Genomic DNA, 18,143 nt, shown 5'->3' with positions numbered 1-18,143 from the left:
GATTGTTGCAGGCAAGACCGCCTTTCCAGTTTCCTGCTAAGAGACTTAGAAAGTAGGAGAATAGTCATTTGAAAAAGCATTTGAAATTTCTACTGTGGACTCAGCTTAGTACTATTTACGATGCTTGAAAAAAAAAATTAAGAAAGCTTAAAGTTTAAAAATAGCTTGGTGAATGTGAAATGTGCACAATATATCAGCAGTGGTGTTTTTTAGAAATAACTACAAACAAATTGTTCTGATAGTAATATTTATTAATATTATATTTATATATTGATATTATATATATATATATACATTAATATTAATGTACCAAATTCAAATGAACCAAGGATTATCTTAAGACAGACAAGTAATTCTTTGAGTTGTAATTATATACCAAGAATGGGCCATAAATTCTATGTGATGAAAAGGCATGTTCTACCACCAGTCAGGGCACAGGTAGCTATATATCAAATAGCCAACAATAGCCAAATAACAGCTATGGAAGTTCCTGGGTTGCCAGAAGCCAACAGACCATACTGTGAGAGACCATTGAAGTCTTGGAAAGCTGTGGAGAACAATAACACATGCATAAACCTCTCACCGAGGGAATGAGTAGGGTTTCATGTGGTGCTCTACACAGGGCACAAACAATATCTTTGTTAACATATGCAGATGTCTTGGTATGGTACACAGGACAGACACCGATGGATGAACTACTGACAGAAACTTGCCCATAATATATCTTTCATCATGCATGTTTCATTCTGCTGATGAACAACTTGAACAGACTGCTTTTGAAGTTTCTTCTGCCGGCCTTTTGTGGGTCAGCAAAAATTGAGGTCATGTGAAAAATTAAGCAATTTTACACTGTCCTGCCTTTCAAACCCAGATATTTGCATAGGTAGGTTTCATAGTATACATTTTTTTTTTACTTTTTCAAATATGTGGACATTCCATGAAATAAATAATCTCTCTCACAAGAACATCATGTCTCCTTTAAATTTGCTATTTGCCATCCCTTTATTCCCATATTGTATTCATTCACTTATAGCAAATCCTATCTTTTCTTAAACTAAAATTATGTTCTTCCTTCCTTATGGCAGTGTTGTTTTAGAAAACTTTTCTGTAATGTGCTTCTTTCCTCCGGGTGTCCCTGTTGAAAGAGATGATGCCCTCTCTTCTTCTCACATATGTCATTTTCATATCAGTGTTTTTGGGGGGTTGGTAGTATAATTAGATATATAACTCAACAAATAGTGAATGAATACCATGTGTCAGGAACTGTCTGAGGCACTAGGGCTATTGTGTTCATTCTGCTTTCTTAGAAGTATTTAGAAACATAAAGGAAGGAAATATAAAAGCAAATACAAGCAAACTATTGTACTTTACCACTATTTTATGCTTATCTTCAATTTTTTTAAGTCAGGCTTTCATCTTTCTCTTTTCGAAAAGTTTTGTATTCTTTAAGAATTCTTAAGATATATTTTTCTTATAATATTACATGCTAATAAGTTGGCCAATATATATTTCATTATAACTTTGATTTTGCTATTTTTGAAACAACATGTACACTATGTAAACAATTCTAATTCTGGTCACATATGCAATCAATGAATATTTGTTAAGTACCTACTATGTAATAGGACTATTCTAGGTGCTAGGACATGTTAGGGTACACAACAGCCAATTAAATACTGCCATTGTGGAGTTTATGTTCAAGAGGGGAGGAGCAAACCATAAACAAGTAAATAGAAATGTCCGTGTGTGTTTGTGTGTGTGTGTGTGTGTGTGTGTGTGTGTGTGTACTTTTAGAATGAATGGACCTAGATGGCATCACTGAGAAGAATACTTGAGGAAAGACATAAACGTTGTAAGGGACATAGGCATGGATTGTCTGGAGGATAACTGAAGCAAAGGGAATAAGTATAAACAAAGATCCTGAGGCAGGAATATTCCTGGCATTTTGAGGAACATCAAAGTGTACTGTGTGACAAGTGCAGAATGATAAGGAATAGAGTAACAAGAGATGAAGCCAGAAAGTAATAGGGGCCTGTTCTAGGGCTTTCTAGGTATTAGTAAGGACTTTGGAGTTTACTCTGAATTGGATGACTAGCCATTGCAGTGTTATATACAGAGAATTTAAATGAGATGGCTAGCATCTTAATAAGATTACTGTAGCTTGCATATTGAGATTAGACTACAGGAGAAGAGGGTAAGAGATTATTTTTTAAAGGTGTATTCAACAGGAGAATATGCGGTGTTAGAGAAAGTTAGTTTTCAGGTGTGATACCAATGGCTATGACTGGGCAACTGGAAAGAGTGTTACTATTAATAGTTGGAAAGGACTGGGCATAAACTTGTTTGGGGAAGAATATCAGGAGTCCGGATTTGGATACATAATATTTGAAAGGCTCATTAAAGTCGCAAGTAGGAATGTCAAGTAGGGAGTTCAATATAAGGGTTGGAATTAATGGGAGGAGTCCAGGCAGAGGGTACAAATTTGGGGATCATTGGTATTTAGGTGCTATTTAAAACCATGAAACAGTATAAAATTATACCTAAGGAGCAACTAAATTAAAAAGATACAAAGTCCACTTCTTAACACCAGGGAACGCCAAATTAGGATTTGGAGAGATAAGGAGAAATAGCAAAATAAACAAAGGAGGACCTGTGTGAAAAGTGGGAAGAAAATTGGGCTGATTAAATTTTTCAAGAGGAAGGGAATGATCAACAATGTCAGTGCTATTGATGGATCAAGCAAAATGAGAATTAAGAAAGGACTGATAGATTTATCAATATGGAGATTATCAGTGGTAATGGAAGATCATAAGCTCTATCTCTAGCATGTTATCTAGGTTCCCCTTTAAGATATAAATGATCATGTGAGCGGCACCTGTGTGGCTCAGTGGGTTGAGCATCCTACTTCGGCTAAGGTCATGATCTCACACTTCATGGGTCCGAGCCCCACACTGGGCTCTGTGCTGATGGCTCAGAGCCTGGAGCCTACTTTGGATTCTGTGTCTCTCTCTGTGTCCCTCCTCCATTCACATTCTGTCTCTCTGTGAAAATAAATAAATAAAACATAAAAAAAAATATAATAATATTAATAAAGGATTATTTGAATATAATTTTGTAAATCATAAGGTGTTATACAAATGTATTGTTATTTTGACAGTATATTAATTAAAATCTGTTCTAGGATTATTTACAGGCGAGTTCATTTTTTCTTTGATTATTTTTAGAACAGTTTAATGCATTTTAATGAAAATGATTTCAAATGTTAATGTCCATCTCCATGCGATAGTTTATTTTAGTTGGCTTCTAGAATGGATTGGTGTTTGCCTAATAGAAAGGACAATGTATTTTGTCCCTAGCTTATATTGGAGAGATTCAAATATCAGACAAAGCACTGAGTGATATTATGAGGTTACAGGAAGGTTAATGCTATTTAGGCAGATGGTGAATTGCAAATTCAACCTGTTGTCACAATAACGAATATGTGAAGAAACATTGGTGTTGCAAATAGGAGAAAAATGAAACAGTTTTCTTTCACATGTGTACACAAATTTATTATTAACAGCTCTCTCATAGTAGAAGTAGTTATTCTTCACAAAAGACTGATTTTTACAATCTGACTCATCAGTCATTACAAGAAACAATATTTGAGATTATATTCAGTGTATCTTTAATAATTACTTTGATATATTTTTTCTAGGTGGCAATGGCTTAAGCATTTAATCTAAAGAAAATTTATCTTATGTGTAATTTCCTATTTATTGTTATATATCCATCCTTTTGTCTCTAAGAACAGATTCCATAGTGTTTATTAATCCAAGTCTGATAAATGTAGTTCCTATCAAGAAATTAAATCATATTCTCTTTGAATACTGCTTTTCCCTCATTTTTGCAGATATATTACGTAGCTAAAACTCTCACGTGTACTTGCTGGGATATTCTTATTTATTCAAGAATGTACTCTAGTCAGGGCCTGTAGGTGGCTCAGTTGGTTAAGGCTCTGACTGTTGATTTCAGTTCAGGTCGTGATCTCACAGTTCATGAGATTGAGCCTTGCATCAGGCTCTGTGCTAACAGCATGGAGCCTGCTTGGGATTCTCTCTCTCCCTTTTTCTGTGCCTCTCCCACATTCATGCATGTGTGCTCTCTCTCTTTTTCTCTCAAAATAAATTAAAAAAAAAACATTAAAAAAATAACACACTCTGGTCAATATGGTTACTAAATCTTAAAGAGAGCAATGCCTATGTTTTCTCTCATGTTTTAAAAAATGCCATAAATTTTGTCCATGTTTGCTGTTATAAAATGAGATGTGTTTTCTAGAAAAACTCCCAGAAACATGAACAGTGAATCTTAGTGTACCTAAGATGACTGTCAGAGGAAGAGCTGCCCTCTGAAAGCAGCCGATTAAATAACACACAGGTTTGGAGCTGTCACTTGAAAATACTGCTTGCTTACCTAAAGTAGTAAGTGATTGAAAACTCACAATAAACACCTTTGAAATGGGATTCATGAAAGCTTCTTTCAAAATTTCAGGGAATCATTAGATAGCAAGTAGGTCATTATTCTGGAGTCTCCTTTCTAATATAGAGGTTCCTCAAAACAGATTGGCAAGGAGGAAAGAGAGAAGGGCAGCTGCCTAGGGAGCTGAGTTATGGACTGAGTATGCATTGTCAAAACAGGGTCAAGTCAAGAGAAACTGATGCTACTGTATTTTTTAATCTTGCAGAAAAAAAATAGCAAACTTTTATTTGGTAGGCATGTTCCCTGCTCCAGTGTTTTGTAGCCTTAGAACTTCAGTCTGACTTGTTTCAGATCTACACTAACACCTTCTGATGATTTTGTTAGCAACATTTCTAGTACTCAAAATGGGAGATCGCAAATGCAACATGAACCTTATTTTTGTTTTCCTACTTTCCTACTACTAATAGTGTATTTATATATCTATATCCACATAGACACACACAAGCACCTGTTTGTATATATACATACAAATATACATGTATACCTATGTGTGTGGTATATACACATTTACACACACATAAACACACACACAAATTATCTTTCTTGTTACTCAGCACTAAAGCGATTAAATACTATGAATTCTATAGATTTTTTTCTGACATTAAATCTAAAATAAGTGTAAGTGAGGCAATTATATGAATAAATTTGAATGAAAGTTGAATTAAATTCATTAATATTCTGTAAGTTTGTGAATTTTCTTTAACAGAAATTAACTTTTCACATTCCAAGGAATGTATGTATAATACATTTTTATATCCAAAATGGCCTAAAAAGAAATGTGTGAAGTAATATAATTTTAAAAGAATACATCCTTGAAATTGAAGTAAAAAAAATCCCAATTTGCTTTAGAATATATTAAAACATTTACATTAAATGTAAAACAGAATAATTGTGGCTTTGTTCTTAGTATATTACATATTATAATGTGTAGCACTTTCTAATATCAATTTTTATACACTTCAGATTCTGCTATGCTAAACATTGGTGTTAAACAAATATTTATTGTGTCCCCATTGCATCCTGGTCATGTTTGTAGGTTCAGGGGAAATGGGGTGGCTAGGGAACAGGACAGTGGTGGAAAATATATTAACCAAGCTTTTGCACAAATAATTACCATTGGGAAAGTGTTGCACTGAAAGTGTAGATAGGGCTATGGGCTACCTAATTAGGAAACTCCACTAGTCTAGAATAACAGTGGGTTTCATTGTAGAAGTGGCATTTAATTGGTGAGAAGCAAAAGAAGCTCTTCCTCATGTTAGGACTTCCTGCAAACAACCTCTGTCTCTCCTCTGGACCTAGCACCATAACCCCCTATGCCATTTTCTGCTTTATCTTAACTACCACCCTCAGCCCCAACATATACAACAACCAACCCCTGATTATTCTTCAGAGATACTTAAAAGCTGGACCGTAATGAGCAACTTCATAAAAACTACTTTTTTGTTGTTGAGAAACAAGTTAGGAGACTTCTTCTGTGCTTCAACTAAAAGGTTATGGTGGCTTGGTTGAAGTTGGGTGTGCAAACAGAGAGAAGTGGATAGGTTTAGGCAATATTTAAAAAGAGAGCTGAGGTGATGCAATTGAGCCTTAGAAAAGGCAATGCCTTGTCCAAGGTCACAAATTAGGGAACAGTAGAGCAGGAAGTTTTATCCACTTGACTTCTTGGAGACTGAATGACTGTTAGGGGTAAAAAGAAGAGACATGTGGTGCTGGTATGAGCAACTGGATGAATGATAGTGCCATTTGCCAGTACAGAAACACAAGAATAGCAACAGGTTTGTGAGGGATCACAAGGAGCTCCCCATTTGATGTAGTATGAGGTGACAGTAATGTCGGATATATCCATCAGGACCGGAGGGTCAAAGTTATGGGTCATTGGTATACTGATGGAAAATAAGGTTCTATGAGTAAATGAGATCATCTGGGAAGTGAATGTGGAAAAAATAGTGAAGATGGATTAGGGCAGTGGTTCTCAAACTTTAGCATGCACCAGGATCACTTGGAGGGTGTGTTAAAGCACAAATTTATGGGCCCCATCCCTACTGTTTCTGATTCAGTAGGTCCGAGACACTTGTGTGTTGAAGACCAGTTTTAAAGAGCTTGCCAACTCTGATTATACATGCCTTCCCCACACTGTATTGGAAGAAGTAAGGTTGGTAGCTTGAAATTGGACATGTTGAAGTTTTTACATTATGGAAATCATTAAGTGCCATAATTTAGGCCTTTATTTTCCAAAAGCTAGTTTACAGGCACGTCACAGGTCAGTGGAAGCCTGATAATTTGCACTTCTGGCATATTCCCGGAAAATACTGATGTCATCTGGAAACCACATTTTGAAAAATGGATTAGAGAAACATTTTACATAGCCTGAAATATTTCCGTTAATAATCTCAAGCTTTTGAAAAGTAGAGCTCCTCCAAAAAGTGATTATGTCTTAAGGTGTTCCTGGGTGGCCCAGTGGGTTAAGCGTCTGACTTTGGCTCAGGTCATGATCTTGCGGTTCGTGACTTCGAGCCCCGCATAGGGCTCTGTGCTGAAAGCTCTGAGCCTGGAGCCTGCTTCAGATTCTGTGTCTCCCTCTCTCTCTCTGCCCCTCCCCCTTTCACGCTCTGTCTTTGTCTCTCAAAAATATATAAATGTTAAAAAAAAAAGATTATGTCTTAAGATTTAATGGTAATGGTGAAAGCCATATAAGATGTATGTTTTATACCAACTGTAAAAATACTGACTTTCCATGGTTATATAGCTTAAATTGAATAAAATAATATAATTATAAACTGCTATGCAATGTTACTTTTTTCCATTTGGTTATCATTGTGTTTTAGTTGCTCAGAATCTCATTTTTTTTTCATTTTATACTATACAAAAATTATTTAAGAGATTTTTTTAATAAATACATTTTTCTCCTGATACATGAGTAGTAAATTTAGCTAGATCAAACATTAATTGCAACATTTCAAGATTAACCAAGAATGGGGTGGTGGAAAGAATATATTTTAAATTGGGCATTTTTCTTCCCTAAAGCTAATTAGCTTTCCATCTAAAAGAGTAAATAAATTGTTTGCTTGAAAGACATTGGAAGTATAGAGACATGAAAAAGTACGTTATAAATAACTGAGATAAAAATTCATGGCTTGGCATTCTTTACTTACAATCATGCTTCCACCTTTCTGGACAGACTTAAACTAACTAAAGCCATTAATGATATATAAAGTTTGAGTGTCAATTATTAATTCACAAAATGTAGTATCAGGAAGCCTAGAGTGCTGGTGTCTGCATGATTAGTGATTCTCTTGCTGAAGATAGATTATTTGGAGAGTCAAATCTTAGTCACTAAATAATTTTTAGTGAACAAGGATCAGAAACAAAAAAACTAGTAAGATGTGGTGAATACGTAGGGGACATCATTAGAACAGCTTGCTTTTTAAATTTCTATTATTCCTATTAGTATTATTAATCAGTTATTGAATGTTACCCCTGTGTCAGCTGCTGTGACTCAAGATCTAGGTAGGCAGTGTGAATAGAGATTAAGAGAGTAGGCTCTGCAGTCCAATAATAAGGTTATGATGTAGGTTTTTTTTTGTTTTGGTTTGGTTTTTTCTTGTTTTTTTTTTTTTTTTTTGATACTTCTTAGATAAGCAGAATACAAAGTTACTGAACACCATATTTCTAGCTACTTTAGTAGATTCCAGCTCACAAGGTTTTTGTGGGTATTAAATGAAAGTATACATACAAAGTGTTTAGGAGAGTGACAGACACTCAGGGGTGGGTAGGTTTTTATTATATCATCTCATTTAATCCTTACAATGAACTTTATTACTATAAACATTATTAGCTCAGTTTTATAGATAAGAGAAATGAAACCCATACATGCCACATTTTGTTTGAGGTTTTACTGGCAGTGGTGGAGCCAGAGTTTGAACTTTGCTCTATATAAATTTGAAGCCTGAGTGTTCCCAACAGAGTCAAAGTAACTCAATGTATTAGCGAAGATTTCCCCTTCCTTTGGAAGTGCTTAGTATTTTTACTGTGCTGTCGGTATTTTTATTGGAACTCAACTTTTTCCAATCCTCTGAGCTGACACTCTTTTTAGCTATGATAATACATCCCATTCGGTTACAAACAAGTCTTACTTAAGTTTTTATTTTTTTTCCTAAGACAAATGTACAATCTTTGCTGTGCTTTATTATGCCCTGAATTAGCCACTGCATGACAACCACCTTCATGTTCTTGATGGTGCATGTTATGGAGGCTCCTAAGGGCTAACAACAATAACAAAGTATTATAGTACAGAGAGTCTGAAATTCTCCCTGTATCAAGCCCTGAATCCTCAGGCTTTGATATTATCATTATCATTAAATATTTACCAAGTTCCTACTGTGTACATGACCCAAATGAGGCATTACGAAAAGAGTTAGAAATGATACAGAGAAATGCAAGCAAAACAAAACAAAGATGTTTCTGTAGCCAATTAACATTTTTAATGTTTTCATTGATTTCCGTTGTGATTTATTTAAAAAAATGCTAAATAATTTGAAGCCCACTTCACTTTCTAAAGATCCTAATTCTATTTTTAATTTACAGTATAATCACCATTCCTAGGACCTTTATAATTTATTATTTATAGTTTGGTATAATTACCAAACCTAGCACAATTTCTTAACCATAGTAGGTGTTCAATAAATATTTGATTATATAGGGGCGCCTGGGTGGCGCAGTCGGTTAAGCGTCGGACTTCAGCCAGGTCACAATCTCGCGGTCTGTGAGTTCGAGCCCCGCGTCAGGCTCTGGGCTGATGGCTCAGAGCCTGGAACCTGTTTCCGATTCTGTGTCTCCCTCTCTCTCTGCCCCTCCCCCGTTCATGCTCTGTCTCTCTCTGTCCCAAAAATAAATAAATAAAAAAAAAAACGTTGAAAAAAATATATTTGAATATATATATATATATATATATATATATATATATATATAATTAAAGCGGGATTTTAGAACACAATAAATTGATACCCTACATATTTATTAAATGTATTAACCACTCCTGAGTATTTTTGAGGAATATTGGTTTTACTGAAATTAATTGAGGTGATATTCTTTTTGGTCTCCTATCTAAACTGAACAGTCCTCAGTTTCCCATCTAGATTCTGTCTGATTCCCATGTAGATTCTGCCTGATTCTGTCGCTGCATCTCTCTAGACCTCTTTTCTTCATCTATAAAATGAAAGAATCAAATAAATTCTTTCTAAGACTTGGTCCAGATTTCAAATTTTGGGGTTTATTCCAAAAGAGTTAAAAGAGGGGCGCCTGGGTGGCTCAGTCGGTTGAGCGTCCGACTTCAGCTCAGGTCACGATCTCACGGTTCGTGAGTTCGAGCCCCACGTCAGGCTCTGGGCTGATGGCTCAGAGCCTGGAGCCTGTTTCCGATTCTGTGTCTCCCTCTCTCTCTGCCCCTCCCCCATTCATGCTCTGTCTCTCTCTGTCTCAAAAATAAATAAACATTAATTTTTTAAAAAAAAATAAATAAAAGATTTAAAAGAAAAAGAAAAACAAAAACAAAAACAAAAAACCGGCCCTCCATAACAAATTACCACTAAACTGTTAAGATCCCTTCTGCAGAATCAGTCTTTGATAAATCTTCCCTTTCATGTGCACACTTTATGTCCTAGAAGTATAAACATTATTACCTGATGATTTAGGAGACTTCACAAATTCCACAGGAGATTCTGAAATAGACAGCATCACATTAAAATCCCAGCAGGGTTTAGTGGTGAATATGGATTTAACAATGAGGAGTCTCAGCTTTCGAACAGCACACATTAAATGAACAAGTCTTGAAACACTGTACAATTTCTTATTTTTAAATCTATACACAACTGTAGCAAAAAATAATATGTTCTCATATGTGATTATGTAACAGTTTTCTAGAGAACAAACAACGAACATCAAAAATGTCTCTTTCTTCCCCTGTGTTTTATAAAGGTGTCTTATCAGTTAAGGGTAAAATTGGAAGGGGATGTGGTTGCAAGAGAAAGAAATCGCAGACTGCCTTTAGCACACTTTCCTGTCTCCTTTCAGTTCTTCCACACACCCTCATCTCACCAACCACAAACAAAGAGACGTTCACTTCCTGGAGTTGATGTTAATCCTGCCGCCTGGACCCACTTCTTCATTCCTTCATACTTCCTGAAGGTCTTTCTCTAGGCTTCCCATGATTTTCAAGAGGTTAATTAGATAAACTAATTACCAATTTACTTTTAACTCAATCATTTATTTATTAATCATTCCTTTATTGAGTTTCTACTACAGATGAAATGCTTTCACGGGTGCTGGGGTTTAGCAAGAAACAAATCACCTCCACTGCCTTCATGGAACTCATAGGCTAGTGGGAGAGATAGCCTATCAAGGAATAAATGGATTAATATATAACTTACTTATGCTAAATACTATGGAGCAAAAATCAATGTTTCATGCGAGATTCTAACAGGAAGAGTTTAGATAGTTCAGAATGCTTTCTCTGATGGGCGGATCTGAAGGATAAGTAGCAGTTAGCTAAACTGTGAGGAGAATATCAATTCCTGGAATGGGGACATTGGAGGAGGAGATGAAAACCCAGTGTGAGTGGAATGTGGTGAGCAATTAAAAAGTGGGCGGAATGCAAGGAAGAAGGAGCCAGACCATTTCTTGCACTGCAGGACCAAACTTAAATTCCATGGGAAGGATTTTAAGTACGAAGTTAACATAATTAAAGTCACTTAAAAAATGATTATCCTGGTGACTCTGTGGAGAACGGATTGGAGGATAATTTAGGCAGAATGAGTGGCAGGGGGAGCTGGGATAGAGTAAAGGGATTCAGAATATAGAAATAGATTATTGAATTAAAATGGACAAAATTTGATGTGAGGGATATTGAAAAAAAAAGAGGAATCAAGGATGAATGCCCTGTTTGTGACATGATAGAGAATGGATCATATTTTTGACCTGGTTGGATAGAGTTGTCATTTATTAAAATGGAAAAAAAATGAGAAGTTGAGTACATCTGGGGACTTGGGGAGATCAGTTTTGGACATGTTATATTTGAGATGGCTGTGAGACCTCCATGTAGAGATGTCAAGACCTATATATGTCTCTCACAGCCCTAGTCCAAGATCCAGACATGTGCCTCAAAGAGTCATCACCAGGGGAAGGGTGAACCTGGACATGCTCACCTAGAGATGAAGTATGAAGCGTGCCAGCACTGACCTATAAGGACTTTAGTGTTAAGAAATCAGAAACAATTCACCGTATTGTGCATCTGAAACTCTGTGTTAATTATACTGGTATTAAAGTAAAAACTTAATTAAAAAAAGATAGAAAGGAATCAGAAACAGGTGCTAAATTCTGCAAAGGAAACTGAAAGAAGAAGCCAGAGGACAGCCAGGAAAGCAGCAGAAAATGTTCCAGGAAGGCATGGTCAACAGTAGTACATAGTATTGGCAATTCAATTAAGAGGGAGCACTTCTTTAGAGAACAGCAACCTTGCCCCAATTAAAATGCAAGAAAACTTTAATGATGTTAAGAATATCAAATCCACTGAAGTAGTCAATGAAAGTTATTTTTCATGTAGATGAGTGTCTTGGGACTCTGGGTGATATTGTAGGTGGATAACTTCACTGTTAGTGAAAAAGCATGGTATTTGAAAATAATACATTTAACATGAAATTTCTCTAGTGGAAATTCCTAAGAACTGCACTATTTAGAGTGATCCAACCCACTATTTAGAGTGGGTTGTTAGAGTGATCTTCAAACCCACGAACCAGAAGATCATGACCTGAGCTGTAGTCGGACACGAAACCAACTGAGCGACTGAAGCGCCCCATATTATAGCTACTATTTCTAATACTGAGTATGATGACCAGCCCTGGGTGTGGCATTGCCTTAAGTGATCAGATGACTATAAGTTTTGTTTTGTTTTGTTTCCCCACTGAGATCTGACTATTTTTAAGGATTTAAAAACTGTGAGCCTAGAAGCTCTCTAGAGTTGTGTGAAGAAAGGATTTATATGGGGGAAAAATAATGGTTTTCCAGGTTTTAAGATGGAAATGACATGAAAGACCAAACCAAATGTGATTTCTTTAAGGTATGAGAAGTATGCAAGGTAACTGCTATGATTCATCTTGCACCCATTAGAGAGTTTTTCTATTCTCAACTCTCTAAAGTCAAAACCTTATGTATCTTGATCACCATTTGTATATCCTGGATACACAGTTAGCCCTTGAAGTATATTTACTGAATAAATCAATGAATAGATGAATAAATTAGTACTGTGTAGCTTTCTTTCATATGCTATTTGTCATAGTATATGTACATGTATTTATTTATTTTTTAAATGTTTATTTATTTTTGAGAGAGAGACAGAGACAGAGACAGAGTGTCAGAGGAGGAGGAGCAGAGAGAGAGGGAGACACGAAATCTGAAGCAGGCTCCAGACTCTGAGCTGTGAGCACAGAGCCCGACATGGGGCTCAAACTCTCGAACCATGAGGTCATGACCTGAGCCAAAGTCAGATGCTTAACCAACTGAGCCATCCAGGCGCCCCTGTATTTATTTGTTTTTAACTTGATATTGCCTAGCCAGTATGTTCCATGAGCCCTGGGGTCCTTTTGTTTTGGTCTCCACTGTAGTGACCAGCACAGTTCCTGATATTAATTATTCATATTCATGTTTCTCTTCAATTTTATAAGTGGTGAAGATTTTGTAAAATAATATAATAGCCAACATTTAGTGTTATTCAAGGTATCTTAGATATTTAGCCAATATAATTCTCAACAGTGCTTTGAAGTTGTTTAATATTATTCCAGATTTGTAGTGGAGGAAGAGTTAGAGTTAAAATCATTTGCCCAGAGTAACAGAGCTAGGATTCAAACCCAGGCATTCTAGCTCCCCAAATTCAGCACATCACCACCACACTAAACTGTTTTATGGTATTTATAGTAAGTTGTTGCAGTTAGAAAACATTTTTATTACCCATTTATTCTTTTTTAAAAATTATTTTTAATATTTATTTATTTTTGAGACAGAGAGCAGGAGCAGGGGAGGGACAGAGAGAGAGGGAGGCACAGAATCCGAAGCAAGCTCCAGGCTCTGAGCTGTCAGCACAGGGCCCGACGCTAGGCTTGAACTCAGGAGCCATAAGGTCATGACCTGAGCTGAAGGCAGATGTTTAACTGACTGAGCCACCCAGGCACCCCTCCATTTATTCTTATTATAGAATTAATGAAAAAGCAAGCAGTCAACTGTAATAAAAAGGAACATATTCAGAAATCATGATCAATTTAGTTTTCAGCTAAAGTTCTCTCGAATTAATGACCTATCTTGTTCATTCTTGGGGTTCAGTGTTCTTTCTGAACCAAAATATGTTTTACCTAGAACATGCAGAAGATTAGCTTTTGTTTCTTTCCAACTATAAAATCTACTGCTTTGGGGATGTAAATATTTACCTCTAATGCAATCTGATTAAAGAGCAAATTGGAGAATCAAAGCTACAATTAACCATATAGACACAACTGCTTAATTCAAACAGCAGAGCAAATAAGTTAGAATGGTATAGATGAAGAGTGTTTGATTTGATTAGCCTCATTAGTATAGGATTGGTGCTCTCACCTTTTTGCTCTGAGATGTCTGTGGTTTCATTTCCTTAATAATCTCCTTCTGTAAGAAAAATTGCTGACATTTCATCATATGCAAGATGAGGACAATTTTTTTTTGCTAAAAAATTTGAAACATTTACATAAATTTACTTCTTTTTAGCAATAATGTTCGAGTAATTATTTTTTACCTTAAATTCAGTCTACTAAAAAAATTGTAATTTTTTTTGTGTACTTCAGTGTGTAGCTTCTCCTGGATACTTTTTACTTTTAAATAAGAGTGGTCACTTTGAACTGAGGACTTGGCCTCTTAGGATGCATGTGAGACTTCATATTACATTTCTCTTAAACAAAATGTTATTCTTAATTTATTATAATTTAAGAAATATTTATTCATAAGTTACTATTGGCGATACCCTTTCAGGCTCTGGCAATGGTTCTACCCCCATGGAGCTAAAATCTAATCAAGTGATACATACATGAATGTATAAATAAATAATTTCCAATAATGACAAGTGCCAGGGCAGAAATAAAATAGGGTGATGTGACATAGAGTAGCTAAGAGAGGGGTTGGAGAATATAGAATACTTCGGATACAGTGCTCAGAATAGTTTCTATTTAGCTTAAGTGTGGACAATCATTTGTTTACATATAGGAGGTGACTTATTCATAGTTCATTATTTTGAACTGAATGAAGTACAAATACTGCTTTGTCAATATTTTAGAATAAAAAAAAAAAAAGAAAATCTCGTTCTTCTAGGGAAAACACTCTGTGGTATGAGTGCCAGATTTTTTTCCGGAGAAGCACTGACATTTCTTAATTACTCTCTTCATGAGTGGTCATGTGTAGCGATTACTGAAGGCTCAGCAGAGCATTATTCTTCTAAAGCCTTGGAGAACAATAATGCTGACAGGACAGGGCTTCAGTGTCCAACACACTTCTCCTCTCTCTTCATTACCCCAGCTAATTACTCTGGCCGGTGGTTATTGTGTAGCTCCTCTCCCTTTCTCTAACCCCCACAACCCTCTACTGTCAGTGTAATTTACAGTAATTGCATAATATTCTCTTGCCGCCACGCTTTTCTGTTGGTTATTTAAAGGCACAGCCTCCTTTTTTATCATATCCAGCTTCTGAAATACCTTACCAATGTGTGATGTCCAAACTAGATTAATGAAAACATCGCAATGCCATTTGTTCTTAAAAAAAATTACCTGTTTTCCAAGGAATTCTTACCTTTACATGAAATAGAAAATAATTTTTTAATGTCAAGTTACTATGGCTGAAGAAGATATTTTGAGCATATGTCTACATGATGCCTAAATATTTAGTCAGTTCAGTTTTTTAAAAAACTAGCCAAAACAGTTCGGCATCATGGAAGCAAAACAATGATATAGTGATTATTTTTTTAATTTATAAATTTTATTACGGGGTATATTAATACAGTACATAAGGTGTCTCAAAGTTGGATAGCATAAAAGTATACCATTTTTAAAATAGAAAATCAGGTTTTTTTCAAAAATATTTTGAAGAAAAATTATTTGGGGAATACGTTATTCGATAAGCTGTTATATTCTATATAAAGACACTTTGTACTAAATCTACTCATCAATCAATAAAACAAAGCTATTAACTTTTTATTGCAAATATTTTGATCTAAAGTTTACTGAGCAGTTACTATGTAGTGAGCATGTTGCTTATTATTTATTTAAACTTCTTTAAATGTCATCCTCACTTTTCACAGGAGGATAGTTGAGGTTTGGAGAGACTGTATAACTTGCACAGAGGCACACAGAGTTATAGTAAATGGCTAAAATGGGTTTTGACACCAGATCTAAAATTTAAAATCAAAACTGAAGCTCTTAACCTACACACATCATCTCGTACACACAGAAGTGAGGTAGCTATAAGGTGGTAAAACTCATTTCCACATTAAAAAAAAAAAGTTTACTTATTTGAGAGAGAGAGAGAGAGAAAGAGAGAGCGAGAGAGCGGAGGAGGCCAGGGGAGAGGAGGGGGAAGAGGATCCAATGGAGGCTCCAGCTGACAGCAGCGTCCCACCCCGGGCTGGAACCCAGGAACCTTGAGATCCTGGCCTGAGCCCAACTCAGACACTTAGCCAATTGGGCAACCCGGGCGCCCCTCATTTCCACATTTTTAATAAAAAACAATCTATCTGAGAGGTACCTGGGTGGCTCAGTCGGCTGGGCTTCCCGACTTCCGCTCAGGTCATGCTCTCGGGTTCAGTCTGTGAGTTCCAGCCCCACGTCAGGCCCTGTCCTCTGTCTCTCTCCCAAAAATAAATACACATTAAAAAAAAAAAAAAAACTATCTACCTTAGATACTTTTCTACTGTCATTTCTGTTCTGTTTAAGATTTTTTTCTGGGCTGAGTTTGCTTTAGAACAGAGGATGTATACAACGGCTTTTAAAGTTTTGAATGTCTTAAAGAGTCAATTTACAATGAGGTCAGTAAAAGAAGTGCCTTAGGAAAAATCCTTCTATGATATTGAGGACAAAAAATGGTAAAAATTAATATTTAATGTTGTTTCTTATTTATTAATAGCACTCATTAAATGTCTTTTTTTTTTTTTTTTCACCTGGGAATGAAAAGGCATCAAGCAGCATTAATTAAGGGGCGGAGGGGGAAGCAAGGTATAACTTTTCATTGAATCTACAGTTGTCAGCACATACAAAGTTTAAAAAAAGATGATGTAATTTTTGCAAATAGCTATAAGCTTTTAATAATTTATTGTAGTGTGCCTATTTGTGAAATCTGATTATAGGTAAAGCTGTAGGGTCAAGCTTCTTACGTATGAATACACTTAACTAATGATATAGAAAAACACCAGTGTAAAATGAGTTGAGTTGCAATTGTTGATTTATAAACTAGTTTGAATTCAGAGTAAATTCTCTCATAAAGCAAAATTATAAATGAATTCTCAGATCTTTAAACCAATGCACAAATCTCTGATGATTTATTATCATTAAGGAATATTTATGTAATACCTGTTCTTGGCAGAACTTTCCTGAGTTTGGGGAGGAGGGTGCTCTAGGATATTCAAGACAGACCCCAATCACCTTATAGAACTTACAGCCTGAATTAGAGGATAAGGCATACATATAACAAAAAGGGAAAATGGGCTAAGTGTCAAAATAGTGGTAAAAACCATATGGCCTATAGGACTTGAGAGAAGAAAATCATCCCTGAGAGTTGAATTGATCTGGGAAGTCTTGTTTGAAGAGAGAGAATTTGAACTGGGCCAGAAAAAGGAAGTGAAAAAAACTGAGACATGTTTTCCAAGTAAGGTGAATTATGCAAGTAAGAATATTCTCTGCTGGTCTACAACTTTTATATGGAGGAAGAGCGAGTGAGCAAGAATAATGATAGGTAATCAAGACAGGATCTTAGAAACCAGACCAATACATTCGGACTTTATATTTGTATGATGCATGCCTTTCTGTGTTGCTTTGGAATTCCAAATCATAAACAGTTCTAAGATATTTCACCAAGTCAGCTGAGAGTTGACAATCTTAGAAACAAAAAGGAGAGAGATGCAGGTATGTATCAGGAAAAGAACCAACAACTAGAATACTGTGGACCATCCCTTGTGTCTCTTATCTCTCCTTATTTATCTGTTTTCATAATGGTCCCCTAATACTCAGATCCATGGTGGAAAGATGAGTGCTGACTGCTCCTGATTTTGTATTTTAACTTCAACCAATTATGAGAGAGACTGTGTTCTATCAGTCAAGATTTCAAAATATTTGAAACTTTGATTATATCAGTTTGAGGAAGACATGGTACCCACTACTGGGCTAATCAGCTTGTCCAGGTGGTGAAGATATATATAGATATAGATAGATAGATAGATAGATAAATAGATAGATAGATAGATAGATAGATAGATATACTAATAAGAATATCTCCCTAGGTATTAGGTCAAGTTACCCGATAGTGTTTAAGTCTTCTGTTTCCATATTGATTTTCTTTCTACTTGTTCTATCAAT

At 35.7% G+C, this 18,143-nt stretch overlaps 1 protein-coding gene across 6 annotated transcripts in view; it reads left to right on the top strand.

The window, feature by feature from the left end:
• ERBB4 (erb-b2 receptor tyrosine kinase 4) overlaps positions 1-18,143 on the top strand; it is a 1,138,739-nt gene that overhangs the window by 1,008,143 nt on the left and 112,453 nt on the right. The window lies entirely within an intron of this gene.

The sequence above is a fragment of the Leopardus geoffroyi genome, chromosome C1 (assembly GCF_018350155.1).
Source record: "Leopardus geoffroyi isolate Oge1 chromosome C1, O.geoffroyi_Oge1_pat1.0, whole genome shotgun sequence".
Classification (NCBI taxonomy): domain Eukaryota; kingdom Metazoa; phylum Chordata; class Mammalia; order Carnivora; family Felidae; genus Leopardus; species Leopardus geoffroyi.
Note: the sequence above shows the minus strand (reverse complement) of the source record. Positions and strands in the feature narration are given on the sequence as shown.